Consider the following 20,310-nt stretch of genomic DNA (forward strand, 5'->3'; position numbering starts at 1 on the left):
TCCCGTAGCTGTTCAATGCCAGAGGCTTGACATGCCAGCCTGTCTTCAGTGTATTGCCAGAGCCCTGAAGAAGCAGCTCTAATGTCAGTGAGGGGTAGACTTGCTAACAAGGTGAGAGCAAGCAGGCAAAGAGAGAAAGTCTGGCATTTATATAACACTTAATTTTCAGAGTAAAGGCATCTGTAAGGGTAGTGTAGAGGTTTGAAGTTTGGGTTCAACTTTTGTGATCCTGGAAAGGTTTCTGACTCCTCCTTAATTTTTTTTTTCTTATTGACATAATGGAGAAATTAATAGTAGATATCTTAGCCGGTTGTCAATAAGGTAAGTGAATTCATGTGATTAAAATATTTCAAATAATATTTGATACTTCAGGATGTTAGGGTGTGCCCTCCCCAACAGAAATGAAATCATCTTAACTACCACTTTACCAGAGAACATTTGTATGTGAGGGGATCGTGACTGTAAAGGCTGAAAGATACTCACATTTTCTGTACAGAAAAATGATTGCTTTGCATGAAAATCAATGTCATTGAAAAAGTATTGAATCTAAAGGCTGAATGGAACCAGTGCTAAATGAGCGCCTTTGAATGATTTTAGTTTTATAAAAATAAATTTTCCAGTTTTTGTTATCCCTAATATTTGTAACAGTTTTATTTTCTCTGTTCTGCAGATGAATTTTTTGTTATGTATGGAATAGTTGTATTGCATACTCCTGGCACAACATTTAAAAGTTAATAATCCCATTTTAGTTAATGCCTTTACCTTGATTTGTACTGTGCTTCCACTACAGACATATACTTAGTGATTGTTCCCAGGATTTCCTTTCCCTAATTTCCTATCTTTTCTATGTGGTCAATAAAATCGCAGACCTTTCTGTAAAACTTCTGTGGAAGGTACAGTCTGATCTAGTTTCTCTCTTTAAAAAAAAAAAATTTTTTTTAAAGACTTCTTTCATTACCTTCTGGTTCAATCTTAGCGTTGTTGTTAGGGTAGCTCTGTACTCTCCTGTGCACCCCCTCCCAGCCTGTGGAGGGGTGGCGGTCACAGGGCATGCGGTTCCCTCTCACCAGTTCATTAGTGGGCATCATATGCTTACATTGCTTCCTCTTTCTTTGTCTTTGCCATTCTGTTTATCTCAAACATTCTCATTCAGAAATCATTCATGAGTTGTCTCCCCAGACACGTAAGAACCCCCTTTACTTGCTTCTATTCGGCATTCAGAAGCTGTTTATGAATATTTTTATTAAATTACCTCCCAAACATGATTAGTTTTCTTTGTCTCCCACCAATTTAAGAGCAGTTTATATTGGGTCTGCTTCTTCTCTGTGAAGGTTCCGTGTAGGTGTAAGGTTGGTGTTGAGTGAACATCTGTTGGATCGAGTGAGACGCTGTAGTCCATGCCTGTGATTGTAGCACCTCAGGTGCGGGAAGCAGGGGCCGGAAGCTGAGTGCAGCCTCCAGGAGTTTCAGGCCTTCCTGGCGCACTGAGACCCTGAGTTATCTTCCCAGAGAGGGGAAGAGTATGTTGGATAAATTATCTTGAGTAAAAATTTATTTTTGTGACAGTTAAGTGATTAAACCTATTTATCATGAGAAATAATGAGGGACATCTTGAAAAATAAGTATGAAACTGGTGTGATAACTAGTGTTTTCCCAGTCATTAGCACAATAAGCTAGTGCCCTCCCTCCTTTCTCAGTCCACAGCTTTGGCCTTAGTATTTAGTCGGGTTTGCTTTCTTGTTAGCTTTCCTCTGTCAGCAGCAATGGCTGCTTCTCACTCACAGTAAGCATGTGCTGGCCATTGCTCTCTCTTTCATTCTTAGTTATTTACAGTTAGAATGCTATCAGTTTTGTTAAATTTGATGAGATACTGTATGAAGCTTGATCCTTATATTTTTGCACTGCTTTAGCATAAGTGTGAAATTGATTCACTGGTGTAATTTAAGGACATCTGGTAAGGAGGACTAATCCTTGGAGCAAATTAAAAGATGTAGAAAGAGATGCATGGTCTGTAGGCTGACAAGCCAGCACACTATATGTACCAGATGAATATTAAGTTAGAGTTTTCTCTGAGAGGCTAAGAATCTATGTAAATAGGTGTGGATGTGGATAGGAGATAAACTGTATGGGCTGACAGATGGGCTGGTGTCCTATAAGTTGCATGTCCTCACTGTGTGTGCAGGTTCTGACCCATAGGTGAGAAGAGAATGGAACTGACGTAGTTTTAAAGGAGTATCATTTGGAACTGATCATCAGCACACTGGAGTAGCCTAGCTCTGGGGCTAAATGTAGCTATGTTTACTGCTGAAATTCAAGGCCACGTGATTTTGTCTCTAAATAACCTAGATTAGTCTTTGTCTCAGTAACGTGGGAGAGAGTCTAATGTTCAGATTTATTTAGTGAAGAAGTGGAGTAGTGTTCTGTGCCATTGGCGGAACAGATTAAACTTTGACTGGTTGAGTGCCTCTCCCTGTACAGTGTGGTGTGGGAGGATCACCATCCAGTCTGTCTTATTGGCAGCAGAGAACTGTTAAATAGAGTTTTCCCATGGAAGCAGTATCTTACTTGAAATTCCAGAAGTTTTACCAAAAAATTTATGAAGTGGGATGATAGTAAGTTACTGAAGAATCATCAAAGCAAGTATGTTATTAATTGGCAGTTTATTGACTTCATCCCCAGGGCCAGTTTAAAGAAAGGGAGGGAAGGTTAGATTTGAAGCTATGCTTTGAATGCTGTGTGAGGTCTGTTTGAACTTTCTGGTTAGGCTGCAATTAATTAACTCAATTCAATTAGTATGTGAGTAAAAGTACACTTCTTTGAATCTATCAAAGGTATATTAATGGACGAGGTACTGACAGAATTGTGGTTCTCTGAGTCTGGTTAACATTAAAGTACACCCCAAATTTACCTGTCATCATTAATCTCGTAATAAAGTGTAACAATAACTACTCAGTGTTTTATATGTGTATTCTGAATTTTTTAGCATATAGCTCTACCTATATAAAGCAATGCATATTTATTTGACTTCAGAGAATATAAGTAAGCTTTAAGTCTCCTCTTTAAATGGTATTTAAAGATATTACCTGTTCAGTTAGTTTGACCACTTCAAAAATTGTTAGAAATTACTATCCTCAGGCTTTCAGCCTGTGCACATGAGTAATTTTGCCAACATATAGATGTGTGTTTGTGTGTGTTTGTGTGTGTGTGTGCGTGTGTGTGTGTGTTTGTGTGTGTGTGTGTGTGCATGCAAAGAGGTATTTTGAAAATGTTTGCCTTTCCTTCATTTGCTGCTGTTAGTTATTTTGTAGCTGTTTTACTCAGGATTTTCCAGAGAAACAGAAGTGGCAGATTGAACATACATTAAAGGGAGATTATTAGATTGGCTTATGTGATGTAGTTGGAGTACTCAGTGGCTTTCTTACAAAGGAGAGGCCAAACCTAGGAGTTCAGCAGTACATTGAGATACTGCAGCAATTCTGTCTAACTGCTACCAAAAGCCTTTAAATTTTTCAGAGAACCCTGGTCTCCAGTCAATGTTGGAATCTCAAAAAGCTAGTTTTCGTATCCACAGGAATCAGCAAAGTTTTCAGTTGACATTGGGAGCCTGATGAAGTTGGTATTAATATCCGTAATAATCAGCAGCAGTAGGGTAGGTGCTAGTGCAAGTGAATGCCGAGCAAACAAACCCACCAAGTCTTTCTCTCGCCATGTTGTTCTCTGGAGGCCTCTCGCAGGTAGCACTCACATTCAGGGAACTCTCCACACGCATGAAGGCGGTGTGGGCGGTCCCTCAGAGATGGGTGAAGGCCAGCCTCATGTATACAATCCCTTAGTAAAGTTCTGCTCCAGGCAGCTCTAAGTCATGTCAGGCTGACAGCTACAGCCGTCCACCAATGCCTGCCACAGCATGGCCTGAAATGCCCTGACCCACACATTCTTACTTTAGTTTTAGTTTGTTTAGACTATAAACTTGTATGAATAAAATTTTGACAGAGAATTTATACCATATACTCTAAAAGCAGTGTTATCTCAGTATAATATCTGCGGTAGGGACTCCCAAGACCCATTCCCTATTGATAATGATTCTCAGTGAGGCAAAAAATGCTATTCTTGTTTCTAAAACCTTTTGGTATAAAATTAGTGATACTGAACTCAAATGAAATTTTTACAAGTTAGTAGCAGTTACTTGATTTCTAGACATACATATTTTTCAAAAAAACCCCATATTTTTGTTTTCTAGTAAGTCCAGGAGACACTTGAACAAGTATAATTTACATGAAAAATTATAGGTACAGCGACAAAGTTTGGAGCTGGGATGAAGGGATGGACTATCCAGAGAGGACCCCATTTGGAGTCCATCCCATCATCAACCACCAAACCTAGATACTAATGCTCATGCTCATGCCGGCAAGATACTGCTGAAGGGTCCCTGATATTGTGGCCTCTTGTGAGGCTACGCCAGTGCCTGGTAAACACCGAAATGGATGATCACAGCCAGCTACTGGATGGAACACAAGGTCCCCAATGCAGGAACTAGAGAAAGTACCCAAGTACCTGAAGGGGGCTGCAACCCTGTAGGTGGAACAACAACAGGAACTAACTAGTACCCCCTGGGTTTGTGTTTCTAGCTGCATTTGTAGCAGAAGATGACCTAATCGGCCAACAGTGGGAATAGAGGCTCCTTGGTCTCCCAAACTCCATATGACCTAGCACAAGGCAAGGCCTGGGCCAAGTAGTGGGAGTGGGTGGGTAGGGGAACAGAGGTGGGGGGAGGGGTATGGGAATCTTTCGGGATAGCATTTGAAATGTAAATAAAGAAAATAATAATAAAAAAAAAAATAATTTACAGTAATCTATCTCAAAACTTGAGTTTGGTTTTGTTAACTAAGATATGAAACTTATGCCATTGTATGTCTGTCTGAATTTATTGCCTGTACATATTATTTTCTTTTAATTTTTTTTTTACTTCAGAGATATATATATTTAAGTTTGTAGGTCAGTTAAAGACTCTATCATGTTTAGTACTGTTTTATTAAGTGAAATTCACTATACCATATATATTTATAAATATGTATGGTGCATATATATATTTATAGTCATATTTTTTTGGTGGACTATTTCATCAGACAAGAAAATGGTGTGAGCCTTACCATGGTGGAAAGGTGGGATGAATGGAGGCAGAATTGGGGAGTATAGACAGTAATAGGCAGGTGAATATGGGCAAAATATGATTAAAAAGTACATAAAAACATGATAATTAAAATTTGTATTTTTGAAGACAACAAGAAGTAAACCATATTATAATTCCAGGACTTAATAATAAAATAGAGACTAGAGTAAATATTATCATTAAGCTCTTTCATATGTTGGGTTAGTTCCTGAGCAAACTTATAGACAATATATGGTGTGAAACCAACTGTTTTATAAACATCTATTCATTGGATACCTGCTAAGAAATAATGTACGGAATAGAGAACTGGATAATTCCAGAAGTATACCATCTCACTGTTTTGTTTCCTGCATTATATAGTCCTCTTAGGACAAAAAGGGGAATGAACAAATTATAGAACAAGGAACTTGAGTGCAATGAAAGGGAGTGTCCTAATATTAAGAATAACTAATGTGGGCTCTCGGGCAAGAGGCAATTGTATTGGAGTGGTCTACATGCATTCACTGCCACAGGGGTACAGGGATACAGTGGCTTTTTCTGTAACATGTATTTTTTACTGTCCCTCTTCTGTCTTGAAATAAATTTTATTTCAATTAGTAAGCATCTAAGGTAATGGACAGTAAATATACTAAGATGATGTGTGAGTGTGCTTAGAAGACTATGCACAGGTCAGGTCAGATACTCACTCTGCCCTTGTGTATTATATTGAGACAGTTCTATATTTTGCCTGTCTATGTGTGTCATAAAGCAGAAATACAAATTCAGAAATGTAGGATTATATGAAATGATGAATATACTGTCAAATACTAAATGATTTAAATATTTCTGCTGTGTAAATTTCTCAGCATTTCAGAATTTATTAAGATTATGTGCTGGCTAGTTTTATGTTAACTTGATACAAGCTAGAATCATCAGAGAGGAGGGAGCCTCCATTGGGGAACTTGTCTTCATAAGATGTGGTTTTAAGGAATTTTCTTATTTTGTGATGAGTATGGTGGTCCCAGTTCATGGTGGATGGTGCCATCCCTGGGCTGTTGGTCCTGGGTTCTATAAATCCTTCCCTTCCCAACTTGATCTTTGGTCATGGTTTTTTAATTGCAGCAATAAAATTTATAAGACAGATGGGTTTAACCTACTTTTGTTTAGATGTAAAAAGAAAAAAGAGATAGAGTATAGATGTTGAAGTAATAATAAAGAAAAATTGTCTGAGAGGATGTTACTTTACTATCTTTGTTGAGAACTCATATTCTTAGCATCATCTCTTCAGTGCGATATCCAGGAGCCAACCACATAACTAGACTTAAAGATAGCAAGAATATGATCATTTCAGTAGATGCAGAAAAAGCCTTTGACAGAATCCAATATACCTTCATTATAAAAAATTTAGAGAATGTTGGACTAGAGAGAATATAACTAAATATATAAAGGTTGTGTGTGAAAAACACACAGCCAGCATCATCCTGGATGGAGTAAAACTTGAAACAATCCTATGAAGTCAGAAAGACAAGGCTTCACTGTCCCACTGAGCACTAGTCGGAACAATAAGGCAAGAGAAGGAATTTCGTGGAATGATATTATACATTAGAGGTCCTCAAAGTTGTATCAGAAAACCATTATAAATTATAAATAAATTCACTGTGGAAGGGTACAGAATCAACTCACATAAATCAGTAGCTTTTCAATATACCAACAACAAATATGCAGAGAAAGGAGCTCATGGATATTCTCCCATTCACAAAAATAATGCCTTAATGAAAATAAAATAGCTGGGAATAAACCTAATCAATGAAGTAACAGACTCTTAGAATGAAAATTTTAATCTTCCGGAGAAAGAAATAATGAAAGACACTAGGAAATAGGAAATCCCATGGTCGTGGGTTGGTAAAATTAATATTGTGAAAATGATCTTTTTACTAAAAATCTTGCTAGGGATTGGTATAACCTTTATATAGAATCCTTTGGATATAGAATGAAGAACAATCATTATAGAGAAGACTCACAATTTTAAATTTGTTTTTCAAAAAATTATGTGTTTTTGTGTACATATGTGCTTGTTAGGTACGTCCAGAGGCTAGAAGAAAAGCACCAGGTCCTCTGAACACAGTGCGCTATCCTCTGCAAGACCTCTGAACCACTGAGCCATCTCTCGTGCCCTCACATTTGTTTTTCAGTCAGTGTCTGTTGAGAAGTTAGTTGACCGCTCCCAGTTTCTGCCTCCTTTCATAAAAATTGGGATGGTAGAATCATTTATATGCACAAAATAATGCATAGGTACCATTTTTTCTTTATTATTGCTTCAACATCTATACTCTATCTCTTTTTTCTTTTTACATCTAAACAAAAGTAGGTTAAACCCATCTGTCTTATAAATTTTATTGCTGCAATTAAAAAACCATGACCAAAGATCAAGTTGGGAAGGGAAGCATTTATAGAACCCAGGACCAACAGCCCAGGGATGGCACATAGGTACATAAAACTAGGGCTCATTTACCATCGTCTGTATTTAAGTACTGTTAAGTCACGACATGCTTCACAGGCGCTACATGCTGAACACATGTGAGGGAAGATTTTCTATCTCAACAAGAGAAGGTGGAAGCAAAGGTAAGTATTTTGGGCATGTCTATTGATAGAACTTTTACATCTGATAAATAATGAACACAATTTCTTCATTTTTTTCTTTTTGATTATTATTATTTTCTTTATTTACATTTCAAATGCTATCCCGAAAGTTCCCTATACCCNCCCCCCCNCCNCNNNNCCCCTACCCACCCACTCCCACTACTTGGCCCTGGCCTTCCCCTGTGCTGGGTCATATAAAGTTTGCAAGACCAAGGGGCCTCTCTTCCCANTGATGGCCGATTAGGCCATCTTCTGCTACATATGCAGCTAGAGACACAAGCTCAGGGGGTACTAGTTAGTTCATATTGTTGTTCCACCTACAGGGTTGCATCCCCCTTCAGCTCCTTGGGTACTTTCTCTAGCTCCTCCATTGGGGGCCCTGTGTTCCATCCAATAGCTGACTATGAGCATCCACTTCTGTGTCTGCCAGGCACTGGCATAGCCTCACAAGAGGCCAGTATATCAGGGTCCCTTCAGCAGAATCTTGCTGCCATGTGCATTAGTATCTGGGTTTGGTGGCTGATGATGGGATGGATTCCNNGATGGGGTAGTCTCTGGATAGTCCATCCTTTCATCTTANCTCTAAATTTTGTCTCTGTACCTATATCCTTTCATGGGTATTTTGTTCCTTATTCTAAGAAGGAATGAAGTATCCACACAATGGTCATCCTTCTTGGTTTTCTTGTGTTTTGCAAAATTTATCTTGGGTATTCTAAGTTTCTGGGCTAATATCCACTTATCAGTGAGTGCATATCTAGTGACTTCTGCATATTTCAAGACGGTTTATTAACTGTCTCAAAGATACACTGGCTATTAGTGGGAGAAGCAGGAATTGAAGCAGTAAGTGTACATTACCAAAGGTCTGTGTTCTATGTGCTAGGAGACAGAATGAATAAGGTTATTTAGGTGGAACTATAAGCCCAGTTAAAGCTGGACCAAGCTCCAGGACACTGGATAGCTTACCTATTGTACCACTTCATCCATGAGTGTGTACTTTCCAATGATCTGCTTGTATTTGATTAAACTTAATTGTGTTCTGATGAAAAAAATTCATTTACTTGATTTGTAACTTGTGTAGCTAGTGATTTATTGAATATCTTGGAACCACATCCCTGACAGGCAGTATTTTAAGGTGAAATTGCTCTGTGAGGATTTTGTTAACCTGATGTTTTGTGGTTTCGCCTCATAAAACTGGTAAAGGACTCTCAGTGTGGAATGTTAATGGGGTGAAGTAATGGGTGCAGGCTGTGGTAGAAGCAACCAGACATGAGCAATCCTACAGCTCCTGCTCCATGATCCTTGGGGGAGGTCTCTGTGGACAGTAGCCTTCCTAAAGATAAAAGCAATAGGTGGTCTTTTTAATCTCCTTAGTACAACACTTGATCTACCTCTGAAGCTGCCTTAAATGACAAGCCGTGCTATTGTGCATTGGGAATTAATTAATGTCCAGGTAGTAAACTCTTCAAGATCATTTTCACCTTCTGAGTAATCTTGGTGACAGATCCCTTGTAGGCCAGCAGCACTCTTACATTCTGTGCAGCTTTCAATGACTGTACAATCTGTTCTACGTGCACATCTCATTTGGTTAATGACAGAAGTATTTTGATTTTAGTATTAGTTGTATTGATATTATTTTACAGAATCAGAGAAATATATATTTCCCCTGTAATTTCATATGAAAAATTTATAAATTACAAAATTTGAAATTCCTTACTTGGGGCTCTAAGCCCTCACTTTCAGATTCCATCAAAGGACCTTTGTGTATTTTGTCCCACTCTCACCACACACACACACACACACACACACACTTCTGACTACCTAATAAGATTTTTCTGTCGTGGAAAGGGAAGAACAGGTTTCTTCTAAGTTTGAGAGTCACAGGAACAGCTACAATTTAATTCAAAGGTGCACCAAGTTTTGCATTTCTTTGGTTTGTGTTTCAATGATAGAGCAAACAATGACCACGAATCTTTTACTCTAAAGGAGAATCAGTGATAGATTGAGAGGACGGCTTCTTGATTAATGTGATCAAGGGAAGAGAGATTTTAGATATTTTTAAAAGTTATTGTATTTTGCTGCTTTACTTGTACTGAAAGGTTGTTTGATCTCTGTCCACTGAGCACATTGCTAGGGTAGATATGAGATGTTTGGGAACATTTGTATTTTCAAGACCATAAACGCATTTTAATCTTTCATAATTTGCTTCTGATCTAGTCAGGCAGCAGGTTGTAAACTTATTTTCTTTGTGATTCTCTTAAATATATCCCACTTAATTCATCGTTGTTTGACCTCCTTTAGATTCTTAGTATTAGTCATAGAATTGTTCAGTATTACCATGCTGTTTGCTTTTTGTTGTTTTTTTAAATTTCTGAGCTGTTTTTTTCTCTCTCATAAAGTCCTTTAATGACTCTGTATTTGTTTTCAGATTAGATTGAAATGTTTCAACCAGTGCAGCTGTTTATGTGTTACCCAGTTTGTTATATAGAACCCAGTATCATCTCAGGCCTCATTTGCTCTTCAGACCATTGCTTTCCAGACTAACGGGGACTGATGCTTTAGCCTATCTCTCAAAGGCAGTTTTGTAAAAAGTGTTTTGCTATGAGTACTCTTTACAGAATAATGCTAATCTGTGTTATATATATATATATATATATATATATATATATATATATATATATATTTATATCTATATTTATTTATTCTTAGTTATTCACTCTACATCAGATATCATAATATTATTCATGATTACAAGGACCTGGGTAAATGTTTGGTTGGAAACAAGCATATCAGCTTTCACTTATTAAATGATTTGTTTTTAACCTTTATAGCTTTGGAGTTCTTATAATACCTTTTGTTTTATCTCTCTTTGTTATTTGACAATTACTTGTTAAATACTTGTCAAATAACAAAGTACCCTTCAAGGTACTTATAATCTCATTGAAATGATGATCTTTTAAAATTTTTGTTTTAACTAAATTGTTTATTAATCATATGATTAGTCAGTCATTCTAAACTTGTACTATGAATATTGATTTATTTATAATCATATCTTTGCACCAAGTTTATTATTATAAAAATAAATATGTCTTGCTCTTCCCTTTCTCAGTCATTCTCTATTGACTTTCTTTTATTTTGCATATATAGAACAGTTTAATATTAGACTGGCAAAAGTGAAAATATAGCCAGAGAAATGTACACACACACACACACACACACACACACACACACACACACACAGAGTCATCTTGTACTCATCTTGTAGTTCATACAAGGGAAGCCTGGGTGAAAATAGGGCACATTTTCTGACATATAAAAACCAATTCTAACTGTTCCACTTTTCCATGCGTTTAACTTGGGGTTTCAGTTATGATCAATGATGGTTCCTAAGTATGGAATGGAAAATTAGATTAATCAACAATTCATAGGTTTGAAATGTTCACTGTTTTGAGTAACTGTTTGAGTAATATTCTTGGATCTATCTGCTTGTGTCACACTGGATTTATATTATCTAATTGACTAGTATGCTTTCTAAGTAATTGTCTCTGCAGCCATCTCAGTTACAATATGGATTTTGATGCTATCACAAGACATTACCTGCTTGTCATCAAGTAGTAATTAATGACTCCACTGTACAAGACTACTGGTGTTGGGGATTCTTATCTGTCAAAGAGCTTCTGTAAGTGTAATGTTCTAACCTAAGCAAAGAAAAAAAATCCCGAGGTTACTAAACTTTTTGCAATAAGAGTGAGTTTAGAAAAAATTTTATTATTTCTAGGAAAATGAAAGACTAACAATTTAGAAAAACAAACTTTAAGGTATATATTTTATATGTGAGTGTATATATAATTATGAGAAATGTACTTTAGGTAAGTCTAAGTTTCTATTTATAAGTTTTTGTCTTTATATCCATTGCATGACTTTTAGTTTAAGGAGATCCATGTTCTTTGAGAGTGAAAATATGATGTACATTTTACTATAAATGTAAGATTTTACAACTTAGAAAATGATGGCTATTAAAATTATGTAATTTTATGTTTTCTATTTATATGCTAAACATACCTATGCCCTCCTTACTCTAACCCACTAGCAATAATGAAGGGTATATAAATAGTCCGTTAAGGCAATTCAGAAAACAGAGATTTTAGTGCTATAACAAAGGTAATTAATAGTGATGGGTAATTTTCATATATAAATGCTTTTTTTCTCAGTTTGCCTATCTTTTTTATTGCATATTTTCTTTATTTACATTTCAAATGTTACCCCCTTTCCTCGTTTCCTCTCTGAAAATCCCCTATCCCCTCCCCCTGCTTCCCAACCCACCCAATCCCATTCCTGGCCCTGGCAATCCTCTGTACTGGGGCATAGAACCTTCATGGGACCAAGGGCCTCTCCTCCCATTGATGACCAATTAGGCCATCCTCTGCTACATATGCAGCTAGAGAGACACAAGTCTCACCATCTGTTTTCTTTGATTGGTGGGTTAGTCCCATGGAGCTTTGGGAGTATTGGTTAGTTCATATTGTTGTTCCTCCTATGGGGCTGCAGACCCCTTCAGCTCCTTGGGTACTTTCTCTAGCTCCTTCATTGGGGACGCTGTGCTTCTTCCAATGGATGACTGTGAGCATCCACTTCTGTATTTGCCAGGTATTGGCGGAGACTCTCAGGAGACCACTATATCAGTCTCCTGTCAGCAGGCTCTTGTTGGAATCTGAGGTAGTTGTCTGGGTTTGGTGATTGTTTATGGGATGGATTCCCCAGGTGGGCCAGTCAATGGATGGTCATTTCTTCAGTCTCTACTCTGAAATTTGTAACTCCTTCCATGGGCATTTTGTTCCCCCTTCTAAGAAGAATCAAAGTATCCACACTTTGACCTTCCTTCTTGAGTTTCATGTGTTTTGCTAACTGTATCTTGGGTATTCTGAGCTTCTGGGCTTCTCGGCTAATATCCACTTATCAGTGAGTGCATATCATGTGTTTTCTTTTGTGATTGGATTACCTCACTTAGGATGATATCTCCAGGTCCATCCATTTGTCTAAGAATTTCATAAATTCATTGTTTTTAATAGCTATGTAGTACTCCATTCTGTGAATGTACCACATTTTCTGTATCCATTCCTCTGTTGAGGGACATCTAGGTTCTTTCTCTTCTGGCTATTATAAATAGGACTGCTGTGAACATAGTAGAGCATGTGTCCTTATTACCAGTTGGAGTATGTTCTGGGTATATATGCCCAGGAGTGGTATTGTTGCTTTTGGCAAGAAAGCAATTTTTCCTATATTTATCCTACCAATCCATGAGCATGGGAGATCTTTCCATCTTTTGAGATCTTCTTCAATTTCTTTCTTCAGAGGCTTGAAGTTCTTATACAGATCTTTCAGTTAGAGTCACACCAAGCTATTTTATATTATTTGTGACTATTTTGAAGGGTGTTTGAAGGGTGTTTTTTCCCTATTTTTTCTTTTCCTCAGCCTGTTTATCCTTTGCGTAGAGAAAGGTCACTAATTAATTTGACTTAATTTTATATCTATAGCTATTTCTCTGAAGTTTTTTTTTTTTTTATCAGGTTTAGGAGTTCTCTGCTGGAATTTTTGTGGTCACTTATACATACTATAATATCATCTATAAATAGTGATATTTTGACTTCTTCCTCTCCAATTTGCATCCCTTTTGTCTCCTTTTGTTGTCCTATTGCTCTGAATAGGACTTCAAGTACTATATTGAATAGGTAGGGAGATAGTGGGCAGGCTTGTCTAGTCCCTGATTTTAGTGGGATTGCTTCAAGTTTCTCTCCATTTAGTTTGATTTTTGCTACTGGTTTGCTATATATTGCTTTTATTATGTTAGGTATGGGCCTTGAATTCCTGAGTTTTCTAAGACTTTTATCATGAATGGGTGTTAGATTTTGTCAAATGCTTTTGCATCATCTAATGAAACGATCATGGGGTTTTTGTCTTTTAGTTTGTTTATATAGTAGATTATGTTGATGGATTTCTATATATTGAACCACCACTGCATCCCTGGGATGAAGGCTACTTGATCATGATGGATGATCATTTTGATGTGTTCTGCTAGTGTATCCTCTCTCCATTTTTTTCTTAATTCTTTCTTTCTTTCTTTCTTTCTTTCTTTCTTTCTTTCTTTCTTTCTTTCTTTCTTTCTTTCAGAGGCTCTCATAGCTATGAGTTTTCCTCTTAGGACTTTCATTGTGTCCCATAAGTTTCGTTGTGTTGTGACTTCATTTTCATTAAACTTTAAAAAGTCTTTAATTTCTGTTTTTATTTCTTCCTTGACCAAGNTATCATTGAGTAGAGTGTTATTCATCTTCCACGTGTATGTTGGTTTTCTATTATTTATGTTGTTTTTGTCCGTGGTGATCTGATAGGATCCATGGGATTATTTCCGTATTTTTGTATCTGTTGAGGCCTGTTTTGGAATTTATGGTCAATTTTGGAGAAGGTACCATGAGGTACTGAGAAGATGATATGTCTTTTTGTTTTAGGATAAAATGTTTCTATAGATATCTATTAAATCCATTTGTTTCATAACTTCCGTTAGTTTCGAAGTGTCTGTGTTTAGTTTCTGTCTCAAGCATGAGTCCTTTGGTGAGAGTTGGGTGTTGAAGCCTTCCACTATTATTGTTTGTGGTGCAATGTGTGCTTTGAGCTTTACTAAAGTTTCTTTAATGTATGTGGATTCCCTTGCATTTGGAGCATAGATATTCAGAAATGAGAGTTCATCTTGGTAGATTTTACCTTTGATGAGTATGATGTGCTCCTCCTTGTCTTTTTTGATAACTTTAGTTTGAACTTTTATTTTATTCTATGCTAAAATGGCTACTCCAGCTGTTTCTTGCGACCATTTGCTTGGGAAATTATTTTCCAGCCTTTTACTCTGAGGTAGTGTCTGTCTTTGTCCCTGAGGTAGGTTTCCTGTATGCAGCAAAATGTTGGGTCCTGTTTATGTAGCCAGTCTTTTAGTCAGTGTGTTTTTATTGGGGAATTGAGTCCATTGTAATTAAGAGATATTATGGAAAAATCATTGTTGCTTCCTGTTATTTTTGTTGTTAGAGTTGGGATTCTGTTCTTGAGGCTATCTTCTTTTAGGTTTGTTGAAGGATTACCTTCTTGCTTTTTCTAGGGCGTAGTTTCCAGCTTTGTGTTGGATTTTTCCCTTTATTATCATTTGAAGGGCTGGATTTGTGGAAAGATATTGTGTGAATTTGGTTTTGTCATGAAATACTTTGGTTTCTCCATCTGTGGCTATTGAGAGTTTTTGTGGGTATAGTAGCCTGGCTGGCATTTGTGTTCTCTTATGGTCTGTATAACCAGCCTCCAATCTTTCTATTCCTGTTCTGTGGTTTTTCTGTTCTGTATAGTCTAGATCTGGCTTCTGTCATTTAACATGAAGTTTTCAAACTTTATCCATGCTGTACCTTATATCAGTGTTTATTGTTTCTTTTGCTAAACATTGCATTGTGATTATATCCCATGATTGATTTCTCCATTCATTGTGTATATTCAAATTGTTCCCACCTGGGTTTTGTGAACAAATATGACTTACCACATACATATGCACAAATGCACACCTGACCACCTTTCTCCATTTCTTTTTGGTGTACACCTAGGAGAGGAATTGCTGTGTCGTGTGCTAAATATTTAACTTTTAGGGAGCCACTAATTTTCTTTTGATAGTACTGAACCATTTTTATCTCCCACCAGGAATGTTTGCAGATATAAACACTTTTAGGTATTCTCTGTGTGTATGGTTTTCTGACATTTTATGGGCATGAATTGCTACATTTCATAGTAATTTTGGTTTCATTTGTGGAATATGTTATGGTGTTCACCTGCCTCTAGTACATTTGTGACCTTTAGTATACTGAGTCTCTTTCCTCCTCATTAGTGTTTGCAGTGAATTTGTCATATGAAGGCCTGCCAAGTCCTGTGGACAGCTTTGTTGCCATTGGTTTCTTTCCTGAAAATTTCAGTACCCATTCTTTCTGTCTATAGTTTGTCCTTTTGGTTTGCAGACTTTGAAAATTTTTGGATAGGTTCCTTCTGTGTATCTTTCTGGCAGATCTGGAAGTAGCAGTACCATGTGACAGCTGTGAGAGTCACATTAATTGGTTTTTCAAATTTCAGCATCCAAAGTCCTCAGCAAGTTTCTAGAATTTTGCATAGTATACATGGTACAATATTAAATAGTATGATTTTCTTACGTTTTGGTTTTTTCACGTAAGTTAAAACATGGTCCTGTCACTCCATCTTGGTTCCAAGTAGAATATCTTTACACAGGAGCAGTTGAGGTTGAGACTGCTCCATGTCAGATGGAAACTGTTGAGATTCTCGTGAAGAATGCACCTGAGATATTACCATTTGTCATGTTCAACTTTCTTTTTTCTTTTTCTGACCCTTTGTTGACTGCTGTAGGTGGGTCTAGAAAATAATAAATGCTTTACTTTTTCAGTAATTCTGTTTACTATTCTTCTTGGAATAGAGAACTTTCTAAATGAAATTCGAATCTTCGTTATGACTACAGGCAAGAATTGAGACATTATAGATAATAAAAATTACATGCTTTGAAAGAAACAGACTACATTGTCCTTACTTAATTTCTGTGGTGTTTCTCTTTCCCCTTTGTTGTAATTGAAATCTTTTTCCTCCTAGCAGTATCAGAAGATTTTGTAGACTACACATTTTTTTTTTTAAAAAAAAGGAGCTTATAATATTAGGAATTATTTTTAAACTTTTCAAAAGGACCTTAGCAATAAAAAAATGTTCAGAAAGATAACATTTGTGTAAAAGCATATCCTTATTTTTAATAAGAGTTACAATTTAGAAGCAAATATATTAATTCTCCTATTTATTTGTAAATGGTTAGTAAAGATTGTACGTAAGTACACATATATATATGTATAAAACAACTTCCCTAGTTTACATTTAAAGCCACTATATCCATTTTTAAAGCTAGTATATCCATTTAGACTCTTATTAGCAGTGTGCTATCAGGCTTCAGCAAACATTTTCTTTAAGGACAACATAGGTGGTAAGTATTTAATGACTTGTGTGCCACATAATTGCTGTGTCAGCTGCTCATTTTCCTCTTAGTGTTCAAAAGTTGCCTTAGACAACAAGGAATAGGTATGGCTGTATTTCAATAAGCTTACTTTATGTAAATCAGACTGGCTTCTAGGCTGTAGTCTAAAGCATGTGTTAACACGAATAATTTTATTTCCCTTGTCAGTGTTTAAATTTAACCTTTTATACTTGTGCTCCAGTTTTAGAATTAAATACTGCATTGACTAACCTCAATGCCATTATTTTCTTGTCATTGGTAGAGATGACTTCCTTTGACCTTGGATCCTGGTGGCTACACTGGCCATGAGTCCACTGTGGACCACAGGTTGTTATAAACCTCCCGCACTCTTGCCTCAACTTCACTAGTATTATGGGAATAGGGCATGAATCACAACTAAAATAGTTTTTAGTTATATGTTACTCTAAAGCTCTTTCTCATTTAAAAAAAATAGGGTAGTAAGAAATCAATGTGGTTTATAATCCTGGTTTAACTATAGGAACAATTTGTATATTTCTGTTTATTCTATATTTTGGGAATATGTCCTAAGCAATATTAATATTGTAGATAATCACTCTGTATTAAATAAGTAGTACATTTGCATTATCAGTTGGTGTAGCCAGATAGTCCATTTAATATGCAAATACAGTTGAGAAACTCACAGTCTACATTTTTATCTCTCTAATTCCCCATCTATTCTTTATATCTATGTTAAGTTTTTAATCTTGAAATTCTCTATAACACTTAATGTTCCCCCGCTCTACCATTTTAACTGTATCTTATGCTACAACTCTGTTACAGAGAAAACCCACAAAATCAAATCCTGTGTCAGGTGTGATGAATAAGAAAGTGAGGGTTGAGGCTTAATAGTGATGTGTTTGTGTGTCAAGTTGACAAGGAATCAGTTGTACTGGTTGGTTTTGTGTGTCAACGTGACACAGGCTGGAGTTATCACAGAGAAAGGAGCTTCAGTTGGGTAAATGCCTCCACGAAATCCAGCTGTAAGACATTTTCTCAATTAGTGATCAAATTGGTAGGTCCCCTTGTGGGTGGTGCCATCTCTGGGCTGGTAGTCTTGAGCAAGCCAGGGGAAACCAGCCAGTAAGTGACATCCCTCCATGACCTCTGCATCAGCTCCTGCTTCCTGACCTGCTTGAGTTCCAATCCTGACTTCCTTTGGTGATGAACAGCAATGTGGAAGTGTAAGCTGAATAAACCCTTTTCGCCCCCCCCCCAAAAAAACCCAAACCAAAACAACGACAAAAAAAAGCCTTTGTATTGTACAACAGTGTTATTCTGTAGAGTGTTCTATATAGTATAATAATAGTCTAGATTATCATCAAATGCTTCAGTAATGTCAAAAGTATTAGACAGCCCACATTAATGATGCAAATGGATTTTTATTTTAGTGACTGCTTTTACCCTAAAAAGCAAACCACTTAGGGTAGGAAGTCATTTAGTTTCAGGTAACTTTTATGTTAAATCTGAAACTGGGAATTTCTTTTTTATTTTGTTTTTTTTTATTTATAAAAATGAAATGAAACAATTAAAAAATGCTTATCCAAGGATAACAGTTTTAGAGTTCTTGAACATAAAAAGAGCCAAGAATTTGAAAGATTAAAGTAAACTTACATATGTAATAGAGAGTAGTGTCTTGTTAGTAACCATCTTAGAGGGGCTTCTGTGTTGTCTACCTCTAGTTCTTAGAAGAGGGGTCAGGCAGGGATGTTTAATGCCAGGAAATATTTGATGTAAAGATTACTATTAATAAAATCTTGAATATAAAAGGTTCTTTAAATAAAAATACTAGTGTCATCTCATTTGTCTTCTGTTATAATGATAGTCGACATTTATTCTAGTTAATTTAGAACACTATTGTAATAAAATATTTAAGAGTTTACAGGTGGCTGATTAGGAATAAAACGATTGCTACTTTAGCATGGGCATGTGCATCTTCATCCTTAGTACCTCGGCACAAGCCTGCACATTGTGGCACTGACATGCAAACTCAGTACTGAGTTGGCTGAGACAAAGGACCTGGAACTTGATGTTCAGAGAACATCAGGGGAATTGAAGATCAGAGAAATGCTGTCTCAGAAAGTAAGGTGGAGCATGATTGAGGAAGACACGCAGTGCACCTTCCTACCTACCTTTACACACATGTGGACCTGTGCACATGGACCCACATATATGTGTGCACACATACGAACACACACAGACACACACAAAACCAGTTCCCTGTCTGTGCCATAAACTATCAGGAGAAAAAGATGTGCTCAAGACACATCGTCTGACTTTGAATTCAAGGCTAAGGGAAATAATTTGGTTCCTTAATGTTGTTGTTGGTGGTGTTGTTGGTGTGTGTGTGTGTGTGTGTGTTCCAACCTTTTGACAGTGTGGTGTGTTTCTAAAAGTTGCAAATAAAGTTTCATTGTTTGAACCTTTCTATGATTTTATGTGAGCCACATTCATTCATAGCTATCCTTCTCATCAATGTGAAGTAGTCGATATGTTACTTTCTCTCATGCTTGTTTCCTACAGCACTTATTGTCACCTCTGATACCTTTGAGTGACAACATTATCTTCATTGAGAAAACTGAGTTCTCAGTGATTAAAATGAACTGTAGAATGTTTGGTATTTTAGTCAGTAAGAGAATTCAAATTCAACCGTGCTAGGCTGAACCAGTGCTGTAAGGTATGCAGAACTGGGCATGTAGAGAATGGGAAATACATTTCTACATCAATTGGTGTTTAATCAACATGTATCCAAGTACTTGGTAGCAACATTAATAAATTCAGAAGACAGTAAAGAAATCTTTGTTGAAAAATCCTCTTATTACCATTCCTTCCATTATCCCTACTCACGTTTAATGAGTTCATACTTGACCTCATTCACAAGATGAACTCCACTGTCTATTGTTTTAGATTTAAAATGAAAAAGTGATTTGAATGATATTTAGAAATAATTGTATATTTAATTTTAAGAGCTGTGATTGTTTCTGGGTTCTTTTTTCTTGGTGTTTTTTTGTTTTGTTTTGTTTGGTTTGGTTTTTCGAGACAGGGTTTCTCTGTGTAACACTGGCTGTCCTGGAACTCACTCTATAGACCAGGCTGGCCTCAAACTCAGAAATCCACCTGCCTCTTCCTCCCGAGTGCTGGGATTGAAGGCATGCGCCACCACGCCCAGCTGGGTTCTTTTTTCTTTAGAGTTGGATTTTTGTCTAGTACAATTTTAATTTTGCCCTACACCATTTCTCTCATAATCTCTTAAAGGTAATCTTCAGTAGATTAATTATTTCTGTCACTTTAGTGTTTTTGTCTTATCGGGTTATTGTATAGGAATAGTCATTTATAACTCTTTTCTTTCCAAAAAAGAAGAATATTGCCCTTTTTCTTTTCTTCTTCTTCTTCTCCTCCTCCTCCTCCTCCTCCTCCTCCTCCTCCT

At 36.6% G+C, this 20,310-nt stretch overlaps 1 protein-coding gene across 5 annotated transcripts in view; it reads left to right on the forward strand.

Moving 5' to 3' along the window:
* The window catches only part of Vps13b (vacuolar protein sorting 13 homolog B), a 529,582-nt gene that overhangs the window by 152,485 nt on the left and 356,787 nt on the right, over window positions 1–20,310 (forward strand). The window lies entirely within an intron of this gene.

This window comes from Mus pahari, chromosome 17 (genome assembly GCF_900095145.1).
Source record: "Mus pahari chromosome 17, PAHARI_EIJ_v1.1, whole genome shotgun sequence".
NCBI lineage: Eukaryota > Metazoa > Chordata > Mammalia > Rodentia > Muridae > Mus > Mus pahari.